Source organism: Dama dama, chromosome 21, assembly GCF_033118175.1.
Source record: "Dama dama isolate Ldn47 chromosome 21, ASM3311817v1, whole genome shotgun sequence".
NCBI lineage: Eukaryota > Metazoa > Chordata > Mammalia > Artiodactyla > Cervidae > Dama > Dama dama.
In genome coordinates, this window is record NC_083701.1 from 60663682 (window position 1) to 60684749 (window position 21068).

Here is a 21068-nt window from a genome sequence, read left to right on the forward strand (position 1 = left end):
AGCTCAGGATATGTAGTCACACACATTTCACTCAAGTCCCTGACCCAAAGTTCTTTCTGCTCCCTGACCCTACTTCCTTGGTATTTCTCTGGTAGAGGATCTTACTTTAGATGCACACAGGGTGCTTTAACCAGGATGACCTGACCAGCCTAAGAGAGGAGTCCTGGCTTCTTAGCCAGACCTCAGACACTCCAGGTCATCAACCAGGTTCTCATGTAAAATCCAAATCACCACTGGAGAGTTAATGGCCTTTTCACCTTGGGGTGGACATTCGCTTGTTCACTGATCCTTGGAATACAGATAATACTGAATCTGCTGTGGGCTGGCTAACCCCCGAGGCCCATAAAGAAAGTCGATGGAATGGCCCAGGCTGGTTAGATGCCAGAAACAGTGATGCTGGGGACACAGCCTGCTCCTGATTGTATGACACTGAGAAGGAGCTTCTAGTTCAGAAGGTAAAGTCATGGGCGAAACCCCCCAAAAAGGAGTTGCACAAGCTTTGCAGTAGAAACAAATAGAGGCTGCCAGAGTAGCCCTGTCACCACTTCCCAGGAACAGGAAAAGTTGAAGTCACGGCCAGAGCGCTTGATGTCCTGGTTGTGGAGGGATACTCACCCGCACCCCCCGCAAGCACACACTGGTGCTGAGAAAGATGATTCAGTGGTGCTATGTTGATGACTATCTCAGAGAAGTGACGTAGAGTCCAGGCTCCAGAAAACTCCAGCGGGATCCACGTTGCTAACCATCCTAAAGCGTGGCTTCCCATGTATGTCTTGTGGGAGGTGGCAGTTTTGATGAGTCTGGATCAGGGGACCCGAGCACTTCTGACTTATTAAACCAGGAACATGGGCTCTTTTCTGCTTCCTCTTTGTGCTGATGCGGGAGGCAGAGGACCCTCTGATCACGGGAATAGGGCAGACTTGGAGGAGGGCAAACATGGCAGGATCCACCTTGAACTCAGATGCTTGAGGTACCCTTGCACTGGGCTTGCGTAGTTGTATGTTTCTGTAAGACTTTTCCAGAAGAAAGAGATTTTGACTACAGCAGTTAGTTAGGAACACTGCCGCTTTCCACTGAGATTGCCTTTACTCTCACTTGAAGAGGTGCTGGCATAGCCAGAGGCATTTTGGGGATCAGTCTAAGGGGAAACTGAGTTAGGGATACATTTTGTTTGGGCTTAGTCAGATTTATTTGTGTGATTTACAGTCACTTCCATATATAAATGTGTCTGGTAGTTGCTTCCTAAACATATATTATTTACTAAGCAATTTTTCAGTTATTAAAATTTGTAATTTCCATAATAACTTTTCTCATTCTAAAAAATATTCCCGATTATGTTTAATTTTATATTCATCATTTGTATTTTTTTAAAAAGGGCTTCTAACACCACAAACCCGGATCTGCCTTCCTTTCCTTCTCCTCCGTCTTTGCTTCCCTCCCCCACCCCTTTCCTTCCTTCCTCCTTGCCTCCTTCCCTTCTTTCCTCCTGTTTCTTTTTCTCTTCCTCCTCCTCCTTCTTTTAGAGGCTATGACTTTACAATATATACCTGACTTTCTTATTTCTTGCTCCCGTTTCACTTCCTCAGGTAATCAAGGGGGAAATATTTCATGTATATAATAGATTGTTAGATTTTATAGAATGGTTTGACAACCAAACCACCATGTAAAATGCTATCCCCATAGAAGAGTGTGCCCTGAGTTAAAAACTACCATCTTGGAAAGACCTTCTGGGTAATCTGTGTCCTACATGGCCTGGCCTCTACTCACAGTTCTAGCTCATTCCGTGGCCTCCTCTGAGGAAACCCTGCACACCTGCCCTTTGAAGTCAGGCCCCCAGGACACATCATCTTCCACAGTGCTGTGTTTTTGAGTTTAATATTCCTCCCTTGGCTTCTCTTTTCTCTTCTTTTACTAGGAATTAAGTTGTCAGGTTTCTGAATCCCAAGTAAGTAACAAATAGCATGTTAATATTCAGGGAAAAGTTTCAAGAGGCAGCCACACTGAAAATTGCAAGAAATAAAGTCTCAAAAGTGAATAAAGAGAGGAAAAAAATAAAACACAGAAAACTAAATAACACAGAGTCCTGAATCTGTAATACAAGCCCATTTCCTTTAGGAGCAAATAGATATTTACATTTCAAAGTGCATGAGAACAGCAACATGAAATTACTGATGTTCACGTGGTTAACATGAGCATTTGATAATACAAAGTACAGAAAATGTGAAAAATTCTCATCCAACAAAATATGTATTTTAAGTTGTTTTTGTTTTTAACAGAATCTGGTAAAAATCTCCTGTGGTACAGGAGGCTTACATCATTCTTCAGTATTGTTGATCAAACATCATGGTATTTTATTAAACTGATGGAATTTGGAGGAAGTGTGACACGATGGTTAAGACTGAAGTTGGGGACCAGACAAGCCTGGTCATACATCCTGGTTCTTCCACCTAATTAGCTATTGGACCCTTCTGAGCTTCATTTGCCTCATATAAAATGAGGAAATATGTGAGGGCATGAAGGTAGATCCAAGATCTACCTCGTAAGATCTTGGCGAGGTTGTCTATTTCTTAATTCATTTCTGTTAAGGATTCCTAGAGCAGCTGCTATGTGAGGCTTTTTCAGGGTCATTTTCCAGTCGGTTCCAGGCTTCGATTTGCAGCCCAGTGTTGCGGGAGTGCAGCAGTTTGCCAGCTGCTTTGGCATTAAGTAGACAAGAAAATATTTATTAAAATATTTCCCTTTTTTAAAGGTTTATTTTCTTTGATATATTTTCTTATGGGGGGATCCATTACTTGTGGGAGTGGTAGGAGAATAAGTTGCACTCAGAATAAAATCCAGGCTTCCGTAGAGCCCTGATTCCCTCGGTTGGCTCCCCTATGCCCCTCTGCCTCTTACTCACTGCTCAGACCCTGGACCGTGCCAACCCTTGCCCAACTCTGGGCCTGTGCATGAGCTGTTCCTCTGCTTAGACTGCCCCTGTTCTAACCCTTGGTCCGGTTGTCTCCTTTCTAGCCTTTGCTTCTCCATTCAGCAGACACGTCCTCTGATGTCGGCCCTTCTCTGTGAGACTCTGACTTCAGAGACCCAGCATCTCTGCCCGTCACACTTATACAGTGCACTTGTTAGATGATGCTTATGTTAGCTCACGTCTGTCCTTTTCCCCCTCTACCTGGGTGTTCCATGAGAGACTCTGTCTTACTTATTGGATGCTCTGTGTCTGGTAAAGAGCCTGAAGACTTCAGATCCTCACATATTTTCTGAATGACTGATATTAAATTGGTAAAAAGGCAAAATGATGTGGGAGGCAGAGCACGGGTGGGTGACAGAGGTTGGCAGGGTGAGGACTGACAGTTGAGGGTAAATACACTGGCTGGGATCTGACCCTTGGTGGGCAAGGACTGAAAACCAGCAATCGCTGGAAGGGAAGGAGAAGCCAGAGGGGAGAAGTGGGCCAGTGTCTGTTATGTGAAGAGAGAGTGGAACCACCTGTTCCAGGCGCCTGTTTTAGCAGCTCTCGGTGGGAAACCAGCTGTTCTGATTTCCTTGCATGATAAGGATAAAAAACCCATAACATGATTTGGAATGTGGAGGAGAGCGGCCAGCATCACAACTGTGGAAACCAGTCATACTTCCCTTAAGTCTATGCCTTCCCTGAGGACACCCACCACCACCCGATCCCTGGCCCTGGTCCTCCCCAAACCATCATGAATCACCGGGCATCTCCAGTTCTTTCTCACGCACTGAAATCAGTGTTTCTCAGGAGGACAGAGGGAGGAACGATTAAGGTTTTAGTCTTTGGAGTCAAATGATGGCTCTGTCATTGGTAGAGTAGGAGCTAAGACACTACTCGACATCTGTAAACCTCGTGTGTGCTAAGTTGCTTCAGTCATGTCCAACTGTTTGAGACTGTACGGACTATAACCCTCCAGACTCCTCTGTCCAAGGGATTCTCCAGGCAGGAATACTGGAGTGGGTTGCCATGCCCTCCTCCAGGCGATCTTCCCAACCCAGGGATCGAACTCAAGTCTCTTATGTCTCCTGCACTGGCAGGTGGGTTCTTTACCACTCGTGCCACCTAGAAAGCCTGTAAACCTCAGTGTTCCCACTTTTAAAATGGGAATAGGCATTCATAGAGATACGTCTAGTGATTAAGTTGGATAACTCCTATAAAGAGCTCAGCTCAATGCCTGCACTGGATGACTGTTCAATGAAAATTCTTTACTGAGAAGCCTGCAAACCACATTTATCTTTAATCAGACCCTGTGGTCATAGAGAGTTTTGGATGTAATCAACAGAAATAAACAGAGATTACTGGAGCCTGAAAAAAAAAGTTTATTGGAAGGATATAAATAGCTGATAGAATTTAGGGAAGAGGCCTTGGGGAATGCAGGAACCAGGGCAACGGAGGGTCTTCAAAACAAAAACAAGTAAACCATCTTTCGAGGTGCTGCTTCTAGTGGCACAGCCTCTGAATGCCCAGGAAGGGGGAATCCAGTGGCCCTGCTTGGGTCTAGCCCTCCCCTGGGGTAAGAAGAGTGGAAGTCTGGGGTGGGCTGCTCCATCAAAGCCATGAAGACAGGACACAGGGCAGACAAAACTCCTGTTCTCCTTAGATCTATTGTGGGTGTTTCTGAGGACCTGCTAAGCCAATTTCTCCCAACTGACTTTTCAACTTCTTATTTGCCAAAATTTAATTGCCTTTTATAAGAACTCAACCTCATTTCCTCTCATCTTTCTAGACAATCATTCCCTGTTCTTTTTTTTTTTTTTTTTTTTTTTGAGTTAACTTCTGCAGTGTTTATTCACTCATACATTCATTTAGTAAACAAATATTTATTGAATACCTGCTGGTGTCAGGTTTTGTTCTGGGGGCTGATTTACTTCATTAAGCCACAGAAATCCCACGCCCTCAAGGACTTATTTGAACTGGCTTGGGGGGAGGCAGACAACCAAACATAAGCAACAGATAGATGACATCAGTGGCAATGAGCTAGTGACAAATCACTAATGAGAACAACCGTAAGACAGGGAAAGGAAGGAGTGAGGTGTGTGCCAAAGCGTGGCTCTGATGGGTTAGCCAAGTTTATACGAGTCTGTCATTCTGCTCACATCTTGACTATTTAATTTGCTTACTTGTCTGTCATAAGTGACTAGCTGGCTTCGCCATCTAGCAGCAAGCACCTCAGGGGTGAAGGCATGTCATTCATTTATAGGGCTAGCCTCAGCCTCACTGTGGGTGCTGAGTTAGAGCTTGTTGAATGAATATCAAAGCACATCCCTTATAGTGTGGCTATCAGATGACTGTATGTGTCTGCTGTGACCCAGCCAACCAGCCAGCCATTCTCCCAAGTGGGGCATTGCAGGTGACCTGAAATTCCTGTTCTTGTCAGTTCTCTGTTGTTGACTGACCAAACTTTTCTTTTTTTTTTTTTGGCTGTTCCGGGTCTTTGTTGCTGTGTGTGGCCTTAGTTGCATGTGGGATCTTAGTTCCCCAACCAAGGATTGAACCCACATCCCCTGCACTGGAAGGGAGGTTCTCAACTGTTGGACCACCAGGGAAGTCCCTGAATAAGACATTTCTTTCATCCCTATTTTGTGGATCTCTCTTCTTTGGAATCAGGTTGGTTTCTTTGTGTTATAGTTTTTATTTTCTCAAAACATGCTTTCTGAATGTAAGACCCGGTCTGAGAACGAAAGGAGAGAAACATCCGTTCCTCACAACTTGAGAACCAGAGTCATGGCGTCCGAGTGAAGCGTGGTGTTTGAAGGCAGCTCAGGAGAGCAGCCAGTCCAAGGGAGGCTGTGCCGTGAGACACAGGGGTGATGGCAATGGTCCTCTAGGGGAAACTGGATTCCTATTAAATCTGCTCCTTCTGTACTTAATGTCCTAACATGGAAAGAACTAAATTAATCCTCAGTTAAGTACCCGGTCTAAAAGTAGAGGACAAGGCAATGAAGTGCTTTAAAATATTTTTATTAAACATTTGTATGAAGTAGAGCAGTGTTAATGCAAGATGTTCCGACGTGGCCTCCACTCTAGCAGGATTCATGCCTTTGTACTCCGGACCCGTGGATGGACTGCCACTGACAGCTCTCTGGTTGCGATGGTAGCTGTGTTTATAAACGGTCAGCTGTGCTGTGAATATATTTAGCTTATGCTAAATGCCCCTGAGAGGATGAATATCATCTGTTTCCAGTTTAATTATGTTTTGGAGCATGGTATGCTTTTTTCCAGATGAATAAATACTAAGTCTTTGTCACGTCCAGAGGAAAGTCAGGGTTGGATTCTGAAATTCAAGTTACCAGACTTATTAAGTCAAATTAAAATGAAATATAAAAAGCTGTTTGATTCTATTTATAAATACTTGTCAGAATACCACTCAATGAAAATGTGATGTCTTGGATAAAAAATTAGATACAAAAACTGACACCAGAAACCATATCTTTCATCATTAGCATGGATAGATGGTATGATCGGTAGTTAGAAATAATGCTTAAATGGTATTGGTAACTGTATTTATATAACATTAAAAACTTTCAAAGCAGTTTTTATCCAAATGTTCTCAGACTTTTCATATCATAGACCTTGAAGTTTGTGTATGCATGCCAAAATATATACAGTGACTATTTTAAGCACTATCACCATTAAAAAAAGATTCACTTTGGCCTTCCAAAAAAGCTAATTTGGCTGGCTCTATTTATTTGTTCATAAGCCATAAAATTCCTGATAGAGATCTTGAAGGAAAAGAACCAACTTGAAATGGATATCAAAAGGGATTTTATTGTGATTATACAAATTCCCCAAGTATCGCGATCTCGTGATAGCAGATGAGTGCTCCAAAGTTAGCCCCCTGCTAACTAATGGTCACGCTGGGGTTAGACCCTAGTATTCCTGACTCCTACACCTGTGTTCTTTCTACCTTCTCCCCTTGTCTCCCTGACATGATCATTTGAATTAGCAAGATATGCATGTAATCTACATACTTTCTCTTCTGTCTCAGTTTCAATGAAAGTAGCTGTTATATAAATAACAGTGTGTGTGTATATATATATATATATCCTGTGGATTATTTACACCTGCTTCCCCATGTGTCCTCCCTCCTCCCCCCACCTCCATCTATTTTTTTTTTTTTATTAAATAAATCTCTGAGAAAAGGTAGGTGAGATAGGCTGTTTCAGTATGCTTCTGTGAGCAGATCAGTGAAACTGGTCCAGGGGCACAGAGAACAGACAGAGCTTTGATGCCTCTCAGGTGCTGTGCTCCTCTCCTGGCCTCATCCCCTTGCCTTGGATGCCAGCGATAGGCTTGGTTTTCAAAGGCCTGTCCACTCTGAGACTAGAGAGAGCCTTAGGGGTCCTATTTCTGGGGCAAGCTGCTTATTTATTCATCTTGCTACTTTAACTCAGCATCTGTGTTTTGTTTCGTTTGCAGTAAAAGTTAAAGCTTTGAAACAGAGTTAGCTATGTATTGGGTTGGCCAAAAAGTTTGTTTCGGTAAAACCCAAACAAACTTTTTGGCCAACCCAATATATTTTAACATGTAAAATCCTGTGAATTCACTTGACTTAATTCCACATCTTAACAACGAAAAAGCCAAAAATATCACTTCTCAAATTGTAATGTGCTTATATGTCAACAAAGTAACTGTGAGATAAAGGAAAATATACAGAAACCATTTCATAGATTTTTTTTGTTTCAGTTTTCAAAAAGTCATGCTTGGAAAAATTGCATGATTTTAAGTCAAAGTATCTTTTGTGCTGTGCTTAGTCTCTCAGTCATGTCCAACTCTTTGCGACCCCATGGACTGTAGCCCGCCAGGCTCCTCCGTCCATGGGGATTCTCCAGGCAAGAGTACTGGAGTGGGTAGCCATTCCCTTCTCCAGGGGATCTTCCCAACTCAGGGACAGAACCCAGGTCTGCTGCATTGCAGGCAGATTCTTTACCGTCTGAGCCACCAGGGAATCCCATCTTTTATATAATAATTTGTATTGTTAAAATGTACGGGTTATTATGGGTAAGAAAAAAATTAAGAATCTGTCTTAGATCAGAATTCTTATATTGCCAGAACTAAGAATAGCATAATAACTATTGTTTGTGTGATATCCAGAGGTTCAGTATTTCCTTACCAGTGAAATATATTGCTTCTACCTGTATTCAAAGGGGCAAATCTATTAATTCTTTGGTAAAGTTCCTAGTTCTGCTCTAACTGTATTCAGTTCCCTGGTAAATGCTTAGAAGAATATGTGTCCTTGGTTTATTGACTAAGATACCTTTTGAGATGATTAGTACATCATCAGATACACAGAAGTCAGTGAAATATTACATTTTTTCCTAACATGTCCATTGGAACACCTTTTCTTCTTGAATTACTACAATAGTTTTTTTTAATAAAAAGGAGGATTCTTAAAACCCCAAAATTGTGCATTTCTTAGTATTTATTTCTAATGAAAGTAGCATTCTGATATTTAAGAATTAAATGATTTGAGTTGGGATATTTTTTTCTTGCTTTTGACCCTGTTGGTCATTTTGAAACTGTAGTAGTAGTCTAATTAGATTGTTTGGACCATTGCTCACAGAGGTTCTAAAATCTACTTTTTCTCAAAGAGAGGCTATATATGTGAGAAACAAAATCTGAGAGCCCACCCCTCTCTTGTGTCCATTGGCGACGGGGTTCACTAGACCACACACCACCACCCCCCTTACTCCAAGCCTTCTCAATCAGGCTCTTTCTGCTTCAACCTCCTCCAGGCTAACTAACACCTTTGGTCATTCCTTCTTCTGAACTATGAATCTAACCAATACACTATTGGTTAGATAGTTGGGACAATAGTCTGAATTGTTGTCTACTTATTGTGATTTCTTTTTGTTACATGATGACACTGTGTCTGCTAATTCTTTTTGGAATGTCCCTGAACTTTGGTACCTCTAAAAAGAGGCTCATTTGGTGCTTGCTCTGAACTGAATGAAAAGGGAAGACCCGTGTCCCTGACTGTCCCTTCCCTTGGATTTGTATTCTCTGCCAAGGGGCTTATAAATGTCAAGGGGTCAGTGACAGACTCCCCATTGTGTTAGCCTCTGCTGCCTTTTCTAGGCAAGTCCCTTCTGGAGATCCCCACCTCTACGTGCACTCCCTTCCCCATGGACCGTAGCCCACCAGGCTCCTCTGTCCACGGGATTCTCCAGGCAAGGATACTGGAGCCGTTTGCCATTTCCTTCTCCAAGGGATCTTCCCCACCCAGGATTCAAACTGGAGTCTCCTGCTTTGGCAGGTGATTCTTTACCACTGAGCCACCTGGGAAGCCTCTTCTACTAAATACATGGGGATAAACCACCTTTAAAAAAAATCCTTTAAGGTTTTTTTTCCAATCAACCTAGTTATTTCGTGTGTTTTCTTTTCGATCACCTCAAGCTTTGGTCCCCTGGAACCACCCATTAGTGACAGTCATAAAGTAAGTGTACATTTTAAACTGTGTTTCAATCAGTTGTTCATGGAAATATCACTTTTGTTCAGTGGTTTTCACCAGAAACAGTTTCATTCAAATGTTTTATCAGTGAATAGTAGTATAATAAATGGGAGTTTCATATATAGGAAAGATAATAAACCTCCTCTGTAAACTTTGTGAGTAGGATAGAGATGGATAGAAATTAAATTACAAAAAGTATTGCTTATCACCCTTGACTATTGCCTGTAGCATAATAAAGAATATTTGCAGCCACCAAGTGGAGTGGTTTTTATGTACCATCTTCATCACAGGCAGCTGCCAGAATCCTCTCAAGGGGCATATTACAACAGCCTCTTCTTCCGTTTTAAATTGGGCCATAGCCCAAGAAGTGACTCAAATGGTTTTCAGCACCAATTAACATCTAGCAGAGAGTTTAGCACCTAATGGGCACATGATAGAAACTGGCAGGAGAATGGACTGATGGATTAATTAATTCATCACCTTTTATGCTCTGTGAGGTCCTCGGTGGTGTGAGGCAGTGTGGTGCACTGGTTAGCGCCTTAAAGCTGGAGCCAGATGCTGGGTTCGGATCCTGTCCCTGCTGCTTGCTAGCTGTGTGACGTTGGGCACAAGTCCAAACTGTTCAGGGCCTGGGGTTTTCCATTCTCAAAGTGGGGTTTATAATACGACCTCTTCTGTTGTTGTTATGAGGTTATTACAAGAACCTCAAGGTTTTTATAAATATTACAAGGTTTTTATAAATATTTATAAAGTGCTTAAATTAATACCTGGCATAATAGTAATCTTTATAAAATGTTTGTTGAATAAATTAAAATATATTAAGCATATAGGGATATTCCGAGGTTCCAGATTTAGAGACTGAAAAACTGGTTTGACCTTAGAAGCAATGATGCACTAGGAGCAATAAATATACCTGCCACTCAAATCTTTGTTTCAGTATTATTTTCCCATAAAAAGAATCAGAGAAATGACTGAGGGCTGGGGCAAGAAATATGCAAAAAGAGCCTGGGTTGTCTTATAATGCCAGAAAGTAAGGAAGTGCTAAAAGAAAAAAGATAAGAACAAAACCAAAATCTCATAAAGGTGACTGTGACACAATGTGTGTGGGAAGGTTATAGGAGCCAACTTCAAGTACTTCCATCGGCCAAAACGGGAACAGTTTGAGCCACAAAATAAATAAGCAGTATTGAGGTGTAACCCAACTCTGATAACTATCCATTCTGGTATAAACAAATGATTGGATAAATATGTGAGGAAAATAGACAAATCTCTCCAAATAGTGTATGTAGATACTTTGTTTTCTAAATAACTCTGAATGGAGCTACACGTAGTTTTTTCCTTCCAAAGAGTACAGTATAGAAACAGTAAGTTTTTTAAAAAAGAGTAACTTACAGTAGGGGCTTCCCAGGTAGCTCAGGGTAAAGAATCTGCCTACCAGTGCAGGAGACCCAAGAGATGCAGGTTCAATCCCTGGGTTGGGAAGATCCCCTGGGTAGGATATGGCAACCCACGCCAGTATTTTTGCCTGGGAAGTCTCATGGACAGAGAAACTTGGAAGGCTACAAGTTCATGGGGTCACAAAAGAGTCAGACATGACTTAGCAACTAAACAACAACAACAGTTTACAATAGAGAAACTTGACAAACACTACCTCAAGCCAGGAAATCAAGGTAACATTAACAGTGATATAGCATATTAACAGTAGGTATCCTTCACATGATGTGATGCGAATGGCACTTGACCTCTGTGATCTTTCTCTCAAAACATATTACCCCCCAGTCTAATCATGAGAAAAACACAATTTTCAATAGAGGTGCATCCTACAAAACATTTGGCCAGTCTCCTTCAAAATTGCCAAGCTCATCAAAAACAAAGAAAGCTTGAGAAACTGTCACAGCCAAGAGAAGTCTAAGGAAACTGGAAAGCTAACTTAAGGTGGTATCTTAGATGGAATCCAGGAACAGAGAAATGACATTAGGCAAAGACTAAGGAAATGTGAATAAAGTTTAGTTAATAATGAAAGTGAAAGAAGGTGAAGTTGCTCAGTCATGTCCGACTCTTTGTGACCCCATGGACTGTAGCCTACCAGGCTTCTCCATCCATGGGATTCTCCAGGCAAGAGTACTGGAGTAGGTTGCCATTTCCTTCTCCAGGGCATCTTCCCAACCCAGGGATCAAACCTGGGTCTCCCACATTGCAGGCAGATGCTTTACCATCTGAGCCACCAGGGAAGCTATTATTAGTTAATAATAATTTTCAATATTTATTCACTAATTGTGAAAAATGTACCATCCCAATATAAGATATAATAACAGTGGAAACTAGGAGTGGGGTATACAGTAATTCTCTATTAGCTTCACAATAATTTTGCACTTCTGAACTTTTAAAAATAAAATCTTTATTAAAAAAAATAATGAAGTGATTTGGGAGGGCATACTCTTCAATTTTCAAGTACCAAGATAATGGTATTTTTTAAAATGTTGAATTCAACTAATTTATGTTTTGAGACTCATACATGGAGAATTATTTTCTGCATTAAAGTTCTGAATTAAAATAGAGATGTACACATCTATAAGGCATTCAGTTATATTTTCTCCTCTAATGGAGAAAGAAAATAGCACTAGCAACACAAACCTTTTTTGCGAGATTATTGGAGTTTGAAGTAGATCATCATGTGCATTAGTTATATATTGTAGCATGAGAAATTACCATAAATGTAGTGGTTTGAAACAATATATAATTCTTATACCACAGTATCTATGGATCTAGAATCTGAGTGTATCTTAGCTGGGTCATCTGCTTAGGGTCTCCTATGGTTATAATCAAGATGTTGGCCATGAGACAAGAAGGGGGCAGGGTGCAATCATTAAAGGAACGACATAACCCGAGAACACAGCATAAGCTGATTAGAACCAAATAGATCCAAGATGGTGGACGAGTCAACTTCCACTGTTACACATCAGCGGGCTAGATGACCCACTCGCAGGCGCCATGCTCATTCCAAGGCCCACCATAAAGGTAAAAAAGTGGGCAGTGGCCCAATTTTTGGAAAGCCCCACCCCTTCCCCCAAATAGCTGGAATACTCCTCCCACCCATTAGCCTAAGAAATACCCGCCCCTATAGAAACAGGTAACCCCACACCTTGCCATCTCTTGCCTTATGAGATGGCCTGCGTGAAGCCAAGAACTCACACTTGGCAGCCCTCCCGGGGACTCAGATGTGACCTGGGAGGTGACCATCCTCTCGTACCCTACTCTCTTTCCCGCAACAAGTAGGCTGTGTTCCTTTTAGAAGCTTTTTTTTTTTTTTTCTTTTCTTTTCTTCTTTCTTCTTGGTTCATGTGGTTGTTGGTGGGATTCACTTGAGGTTGTAGGATTGAGGTCCCTTGTTTTCTTGCTGGCTGGCACCTGGGGTGCTTTCATCTCCCAGGTATTGCTCAAGGTTCCTGGCCATGTGGCCATTTGCCTCTCACGGGCCCTGTCACAACAGGGCTACTCACTTCAAAACCCGCAGGAGGATCTTGGACTCCAGTCTGCTAGGACAGAGGTTTGCATAATGTAACCTAATCAGGGAGTGACTAGCCCCTGTGGCTTTGCAGCGTTCTATTAGCTGGGAGCAAGTCAGGCTGGGAGTATAGGTTGTGCCTGTACTCAAGGGAAATGGATTATCCTGGTGACTGCACTCACTGGGCCCTCACTTTAGGGTGTGTCCACTACAACAGGAGAGTTCTGAAACAGACACAGGCAGCTGGGCATATATGACCAAACTAAATAAGAGAACAAATCAGAAATGCTTGCTTCTTGCCTTCAAGTAAACTACAACTTGAGGTAACTAAATAAATTTCGCTTCCCACCACAAATACACAACATTATGTTTAACTTGGAGGAATATTTCTAAGTTTTGAGAAGTATTTGGAGATGAAGGAGTCAGAGAGAAATATTTGGAGATAGCTCATAAATACATCACTATTTTCCTAATTGGGGTAGTTTTTTTTTTTTTCTCTCCTTAGCAGTGAAGAAATTTGCATTAAAATATGTTCTCAGTGGCAACAACATTTATGTACTTTGAGAACTCTCATTATGAAAGTCCAAAAATATGATCTCATTTTCAACATTTCATGACTTAATTTTCTTCATTTTTGTGACTGTTTAGTTTCTTAATACTTACATTTTTAAGTTCTGCCTACTAATAATTATTAATAGGATTGTACTGTATAATTTACCATATGAAAAAATGAAAACTATCCCAATCAGGAGAAGAGGAGAAGGACATCAGAGGATAAGATGGTTGGATGGCATCACTGATGCAATGGGCATGAACTTGGGCAAACTTTGGGAGATGGTGAGGGACAGGGAGGCCTGGTGTGTTGCAGTTCATGGGGTTGCAAAAAGTTGGACACCACTGAGTGACTGAACAGCAACTCTTTAATTTGTAATTTTTACATTTTACATGATGCTTAGACATTTGTATATTTTAAATGTATTAAATATCCATTTTCACTGATTTCTTTTTATGGGTTCTGAATCCTTCTCTTATAAAACATTAAATACAGAAATTCTGCTATTGTCATTTGGCTTCAGCTTTTTAATCACCACCCAGATTTTCAGGAACTCAATTTTTTTTTCCCCCTGATGTCTCCTTGTAACACCAAAATGTCCCAGAAATCCTAACATTTAGCCATTGGAACTACATTTGCCAAGCTGCTGCTTGCATCTGGAAATAAAACACAAGCATCCTTTGTTAGACCCTGTATCCAAATTGTGGGTTTGGATAATAGGATGACTGTGCACCTCCACTGAGGTTAATGCAAATCTATTAGCGGACTGAACCAGAGACCTTTGCTGTTTATGTCTTAGATATGCAGCTACCTTGAAGAAAACAGGCAACGAAGCTCATTAGCAGCCAAGTTGACATGAAAATATGTATTGCAATAATTTAGCTAAGAAACTCAAAAGAGAAATGATTTCCTGTAACCCCTCCCCCACCCTTCACCTCCTTTTCAAGTCTTTTTCTGCCTGTGTTTTTTTCTGCTCACTCACAACCACGCCTTAGGCTGTAGCTGTTGGTTCTCCTATGCCAAGGTGTACAAAGAGTTGTTATTCAGAATGGTGAGAACAAAATCACTTGTAGCTATTGGGAAAATAACCCGTTCAGCAAATAAAGGTCAAAGTGTGCTTGCCTTCTTCCTTCTTTTCTCCCTTGGAGTTGTTTTCTTTGTAGGAATTAAATAAAGGGACCTTTTTTAAAAAATACTACACAAAATAAGGAAGTATTAACGGAAAGCCCAGAAGAAGAACATTTGTCTTTGACTGGAAGGTCACAGGATAAAGCATTCTTATCAGAGCTGAAGCTAGGGGAAGGCCTTGGTATTTGCCAATGTTGTTAGCCTGTGGTGATCATCAGATCTCTTTCTCCCAGTTTTAGAGGGATTTAGTCTTGCCTTATGATTTCAGATTTATTCACCATTTATCATAACATAAATCTGGTACTTTCACCTATTACTGAAATTCTGGATTTTTTAGTAATATGATTGGAGCAACCATTAGATCTTTTTATCAAAGGACCTGAGTTTTGAAGTAGTATATTTTCTAAATAAGATCTCTGCACTTTATATCTGTTTTGTTTCTAGACCATCTTAACATCATTTTGCATTACAGTGATCAAATACAAGCTGGATTTCCTTGTTCAGGGGTACCAAGGTAGCAGTTGGTTATGGTCATCTGGGTCTTCTTTTGGCATCAGACAGGCATTCACCAGCTCATTCATTGTATCTCTTTATTTAGTACTGTCCTTGGGGCCTTGTGTGGTGCTCACATCACCCCTCCCACACCGAGCTCTCCTTTCCCTGAGTTTCTTATCACACGTGGATTCTGTTCTTGATCATTCTTGTCTTGTCTTATTTACCCATTCTTTGCTATGGATACTTTTTCTCTCCAAAAGAGACTGTTAGCTCTTTGAGGGCAAGGATTCTGCCTCCTTGTCTTTTGTGTCTCACAGTGCTCCGGGTCGTGAGCGCTTGATGACCACTTGCCACCATACCCCATGCCTCCACCTCTTACAGCTGCTCAGAACAGTGTTTCCTCAAATCAGGAGACTTAACCTATGTTCTGTTTGCCTCTTTCTGTGCTAGGGGCTGCAGAGGTGGGGTCAACCAAGCAAAACAATAACCCCAAACTTTGGGACCCCTCATTCTCCTCTCAGGACCACTTTGCCATTCTCAGATCCCAGGCTCCTTTCTAGGCATCTCTCCTGTGGCTCATTTTCTGAGGCCCTGAGGTCTCAGCTGAATATGAGACTTCCTAGGGCCATCTTGCCTAATAGAGAAATCCTGAAAACCAGAAAGATGTCAAGACCCAAAGTAATGTATCTCCAGTGGTGAAATTCCAGGCACTGTGATAAGCAACAGTGAAGATATTTTTAACCCATCCTTGTCTGGCCTCCCTTAAGTAACACCACACAGGGAGATGCCTACTCTGCTTGCTTATAGGTGCACCCAGACTAGGGACTGTTAAAAGAACAGAAATGTTGATCTCTGTTCTTATAGTGCAAACAACCTAGCAGGGCAGTTGGACCACATGTACCTATGGAGCACACCAGTGTACTGTTTAAGAGTCTTTCTGATCACACAGTCTGGCTTATAATCTCAGTTTTTCTACTTTTCAGGTGTATAGCCTTGCACAAGTTCCTGAAATTTTCTGGAGATCATTTCCTTCATTTATAACTCCAGGATAACAAAGCCCAAGGAGGTCATGAAAATTCAATGAGTTAATGTATGGGCCATTTGGGGCACATAGTATATATGCATGGCATGGGTGACAGTAATAATAATAATTAAAGATAGGGAGGAGTGTAAGTCCAAGCAAGGCATCTGAGGCTGAGAAGAGGTATGTTGATCCAGGCAATGATGGAGGTGGAGGAGGATGGAGGAGAACTTCCTGGGAAGGACCTCCTTGCATCATAGGAGAACTTGAGTGTCTAGTATCTGTGCTTGCTTGGCCACTGATACCTAATCCACTGATCGGTTGGCCTGGAAGCAATGTGCTAGGGAGTAGACAAAAGTATGAGTGGAACCCAGGCCCAATATCATTATAGAGTGGAAGTGCAGGTGTCTTCACCCCTTCTCTTAACTGTCTGCTTCTGAGTCTCCCTCCTCCATCGGACTGTGTGGTCCTCAAAGCCAGGTTCTGACAGTTCATCCCTGTTATCCCCAGGTCACTGTTGAGAGCACATGCTGGGTGCTTAGTCATTGGTAGAAAGATTAAAAGGCTAGGAGATGCTGGCGTTTTGCTATGCTACCTTGTCTAGCAACACAAGACTCAGTACAAGTGTGAGAATATATTTCCCCTGCATGTAAGGATGACTCGGTCAAATGAAAGATGGAAATATTGTGGTTTGTGGTTCTTTCTCTGAAGCAGCATTGTTTCTGGGGTCAGAGACCAAGAGAGATGTGACTTAGGAAAGTTGCAACAGCCTTAAAAATGATGGTTGTGGTGCAGGAAAGAAAGGGAAAAAACAAACAAACAAACAAAAAACCCAAGCATATAAAACTGGAAGGGAGTCTGTTACATCAAGTCTGCTGCCAAAAGGGTTGAGTCAGCAGATTGGAATGGATCATTGCGAGTTCCTGCAGCCACATAGCTTGTGATTTAACACTTCTCTGAGCTTTTATTCCAGATATCTGAGGCTGAATTTATTCCCATCTTATTGTCCTTGTCAAAAACAATTTAAAAAAAAAAGCTCTATGTTTTCTTTTCCTTCTTATTTTTACCTTGCCGTCCCGCTGTTTACAAGATTAGTCTCTCACACTCTTTCTGGGGTGTTTTCTATTCCTGTGTAGTTAAAACTGCCAGAGGATTCTTAGAGCAGCTCTGTTTTGAAGAATGGGGAAGCCATGCTGCCCTGTGGAATCCCAGCATGGTGTGGCGGCTCCCCAGTGAAAGAGGCACATAGCTGTTATGAACTTGTGACCAACTGTGAAGCTTTGCACATTCAAGCACTTTAAATGCTTGAAAGTGCCCATTGTACATCTTATTACAGAGATACAGTACCAGATGTGACTTTTCAGGAGGGTTGATGCCTCCCTGGAAGTTGCCTGGAGTAACATGAAATGTGATTTCTTTCCAAAATGGAGCTCCTGCTACTTTTCTCCCCAGCATTGGGTTGGAAATAATGTCCCTGTGTCTCCTGTTCTTCTCCTCTGCTCCTGCATCCTGTCTTCACTTTGGTCCAATCCCTCTCTCCCATCTTAATGGTTTCCTCTCTGTCCTGTGTTCAGATGATGTTCCTTCTGATCACAAAATCATGTTGACACCTGTGACAAATGGGAACTGGAAGCTGTTCTTTTGCTTTCTTGATCCATGGAATCCAGAAAGGCTGGGGAGTTTGAGCAGAAGTTGCTTTAATTACAATTATAACAGTTTTTAGCACCAAGAAGATGACCCTTTGTGAAGTGGCAAAGCAGGCCAAAGTTGGCCTTGTCCTTCGGAGCCTTTTCATGCCTCCATCTTCTGTTGTTGTTCAGTCACTAAGTTGTGTCTGACTCTCTGTGACTTCATGGACTGCAGTATGCCAGGCTTCCCCGTCCTTCACTATCTCCCAGAGTTTGCTCAAGTTCATGTCCATTGAGTCAGTGATGCCATCCAAATATCTCATCCTCTTTTTCCCCCCTCTCCTCCTGCCTTCAGTCTTTCCAGCATCAGGGTCTTTTCCAGAGTCGGCTTTTTGCATTAGGCAGCCAAAGCATTGGAGCTTCAGCTTTGGTGGTAGTGGTTTAGTTGTTAAATCGTGTCCGATTCTTGAGACCCCATGGACTGTAGTCCACCAGGCTCCTCTGTCCATGGAATTCTCCAGGCAAGAATACTGGAGTGGGTTGCCATTTCCTTCTCCAGGGGATCTTCTTGACCCAGGGATTGAACCCAGGTCTCCTGCACTGCAGGCAGATTCTTTACCAACTGAGCTACCATCAGTCCTTCCAGTGAATATTCAGGGTTGATTTTCTTTAGGATTGACTGGTTTCATCTTCTTGTTGCCCAAGGGGCTCTCAAGAGTCTTCTCCAGCACCACAATTCAAAAGCATCATTTCTTCAGCGCTTAGCCTTCTTTACGGTCCACCTCTCACATCCGTACATGACTACTGGAAAAAGCCTATCTTTTACTATATGCACCTTTGTTGACAAAGTGATGTGTCTGCTTTTTAACATGCTATCTATGTCAAGGCTTTTCTTCCAAGAGGCAGTCATCTTTTAATTTTATGGCTGCAGTTACTATCCACAGTAATTTTGGAGCCCAAGAAAATAAAATCTGTCACTGCTTCCACTTTTTCCTCATCTATTTGCCATGAAGTGATGGGACCAGATGTCATGATCTTAGTTTTTTGAATGTTGAATTTTAAGCCAGTTTTTTCATTCTCCTCTTTCACTTTCATCAAGAGGCTTTTTAGTTCTTTTTCACTTTCTGCCATTAGAGTGGCATCTCATATCTGAGGTTATTGACATTTCTCCCAGAAATCTTGATTCCAGCTTGTGATTGATCCAGCCCATCATTTCCCATGATGTACTCTGTATAGAAGTTAAATAAACAGGGTGACAATACACAGCCTTGATGTACTCCTTTCCCAATTTTGAACCAGTCTGTTGTTCCATGTCTGGTTCTAACTGTGGTTTCTTGACCTAATCCCCTATTTATCTCAGGACTTCCTTATCAGGGTAGATAGCACTCAACACTTAGGCTCCTTCCCTTACATACAAGTTTCCTTCTATGAAAATTTATAGTCCCAGATATTATTCCTTTTGGGTTCTCTCTGTGATATAAATATGGGTGGTATTGGGTCAAAGATACATATACTGGATGTGCTTCTCTACAGTGGGGGAAATGTAATGAAACTCACGAGGCCTCAGATGACCTGAGTTTATAATTCTAGTTTTGCCACTTATTAGCTCGTGACCTTGGGTTATGTCACTTAACCTTTCTTAATATGCCCAATACAATACAATTGGTGAGTCTGTACTAGCATGTCTTAAATATAAAACTTTTACTTCCCAGGATTACCATGAAGCTCAAATGAGATGAAGCACGGGAACTCTCTCTATACATGAGAGAGGTTCTGTGCAAGTGTAAGGCTGGAAGGCAAGAAAGTGCTTTAACCATGCCCACAGTGTTAGCGTCTTGATGAGACCCATGGGGTCTCAAGAGTCGGACATGACTTAAGCTTCCTGCTGTAGCAGGAAGCTTCTACCTGACTTTAATATTTTCAATAATCTCGGTGTATTGAACCTCCATTTCCTCACTCATACAAAAGAATGTCTACAAAACCACATTGACTTGCTATGAACAATTATAATGTTCCTTACGCTAGTGTCACTTGGGACTTAGTGTGTGTTTTATAAAACATCAATCCCCTTTTCACCTTAACATTTTCCTCAAGAAGTGACTCTAACAAGTCTCTCCATATGCTTCAAATCTGTATCTGAGGCAGGTCCAGTAACCAAAGTGGTGTCAAAGCTGCTCAGAGGAATGATCTGGTCCAAAGGTAGCATTGAATAGAGGTACATTGTTCTCTGAAGGGAGGAGGGTGCTGATAACACATCCACAGGGTGACATGGAGCTGGTTCTAAGGCATGGGGAAGAAGATGAGTAGGGCACCCGCTTTGGCACCAAATTAAAGAGGACATCATATACCCATGAAATTTCATAATTGAGATAAATAATGCCTAATACAATATATGTGTGTGTGTGTATTTTTTTTTATCTGGCTGTGCCAGATCTTAGCTGCAGCATGTGGGATCTGGTTTCCTTACCAGGGATTGAACCCAGGCCCCTTGCATTGAGAGTGTGGAGTCTTAACCACTGGACCACCAGGGAAATCCCGATGCAATATTTTTAAAAAATCAAAACTAATGCAAAAAAAAGAAAAAAATCTATGATAAAACATCAATTGAAAATAATGTTGACTTTTAAAAATATTGCATTATAATATTTATTTTGATTACTAAGCTTTTTGGTGCCCCCTGAAAATTTGTGCCCAAGGAGAGTGAGTGCCTCAGTCCGTTGGCCTTGTCCTGCCCCCACCCTGGGGTAGTGTCCACAGGGCTTGGGGGAGAGTCTCAGAGAGGGCTTCCAGCGCCCACTTCTTATGTCCCCTCACTCACTCAGGGTCCTGAATTTGGTGTAATTATAACCCTTGTGAAAAAGAGAAGACCATATCAAGTGAAATTCTTGCATTCTTTCTAATCAAGTGACCACAATGAAAGAGTTTGGAAAGAAAATATGAAGCCAGTTGTTCACCAGAAGCTTGATTTAGGTTGGGAGTTGGCAGACAATGACCCACATGCTGGCTGCCTGTTTTGGTAGGTAAAGTTTTATTGTGTTTTTGTGTGAATGAGGCTGCCTTTCTGACACAATAGCAAATTGAGTAGTTGCACCAGAGACTGCAAAGCTGAAAATGTTTATTATCTGGCTCATAGAAGACCCCTGATTTAGATTATTAAAATGCTCAGATGTTTTTGAATCAGCATGTGGGGTTGGCAGCAATTTAGAATATATAGTTATTTGGAGATTTATGTATTAGAATTCAAGGACGTTTACAGAGAATATTATAACTTTCC

At 41.7% G+C, this 21068-nt stretch overlaps 1 protein-coding gene across 7 annotated transcripts in view; it reads left to right on the forward strand.

Moving 5' to 3' along the window:
• NCALD (neurocalcin delta) overlaps positions 1-21068 on the forward strand; it is a 435844-nt gene that overhangs the window by 225747 nt on the left and 189029 nt on the right. The window contains exon 4 of one of the 7 annotated variants that reach the window (XM_061123648.1): positions 5470-5620. The exons of the other annotated variants lie outside the window; for them this stretch is intronic. The gene's annotated coding sequence lies outside the window, so the exon portion shown is untranslated. The remainder of the gene's footprint in view (positions 1-5469; positions 5621-21068) is intronic. 7 annotated transcript variants of the gene reach the window in all.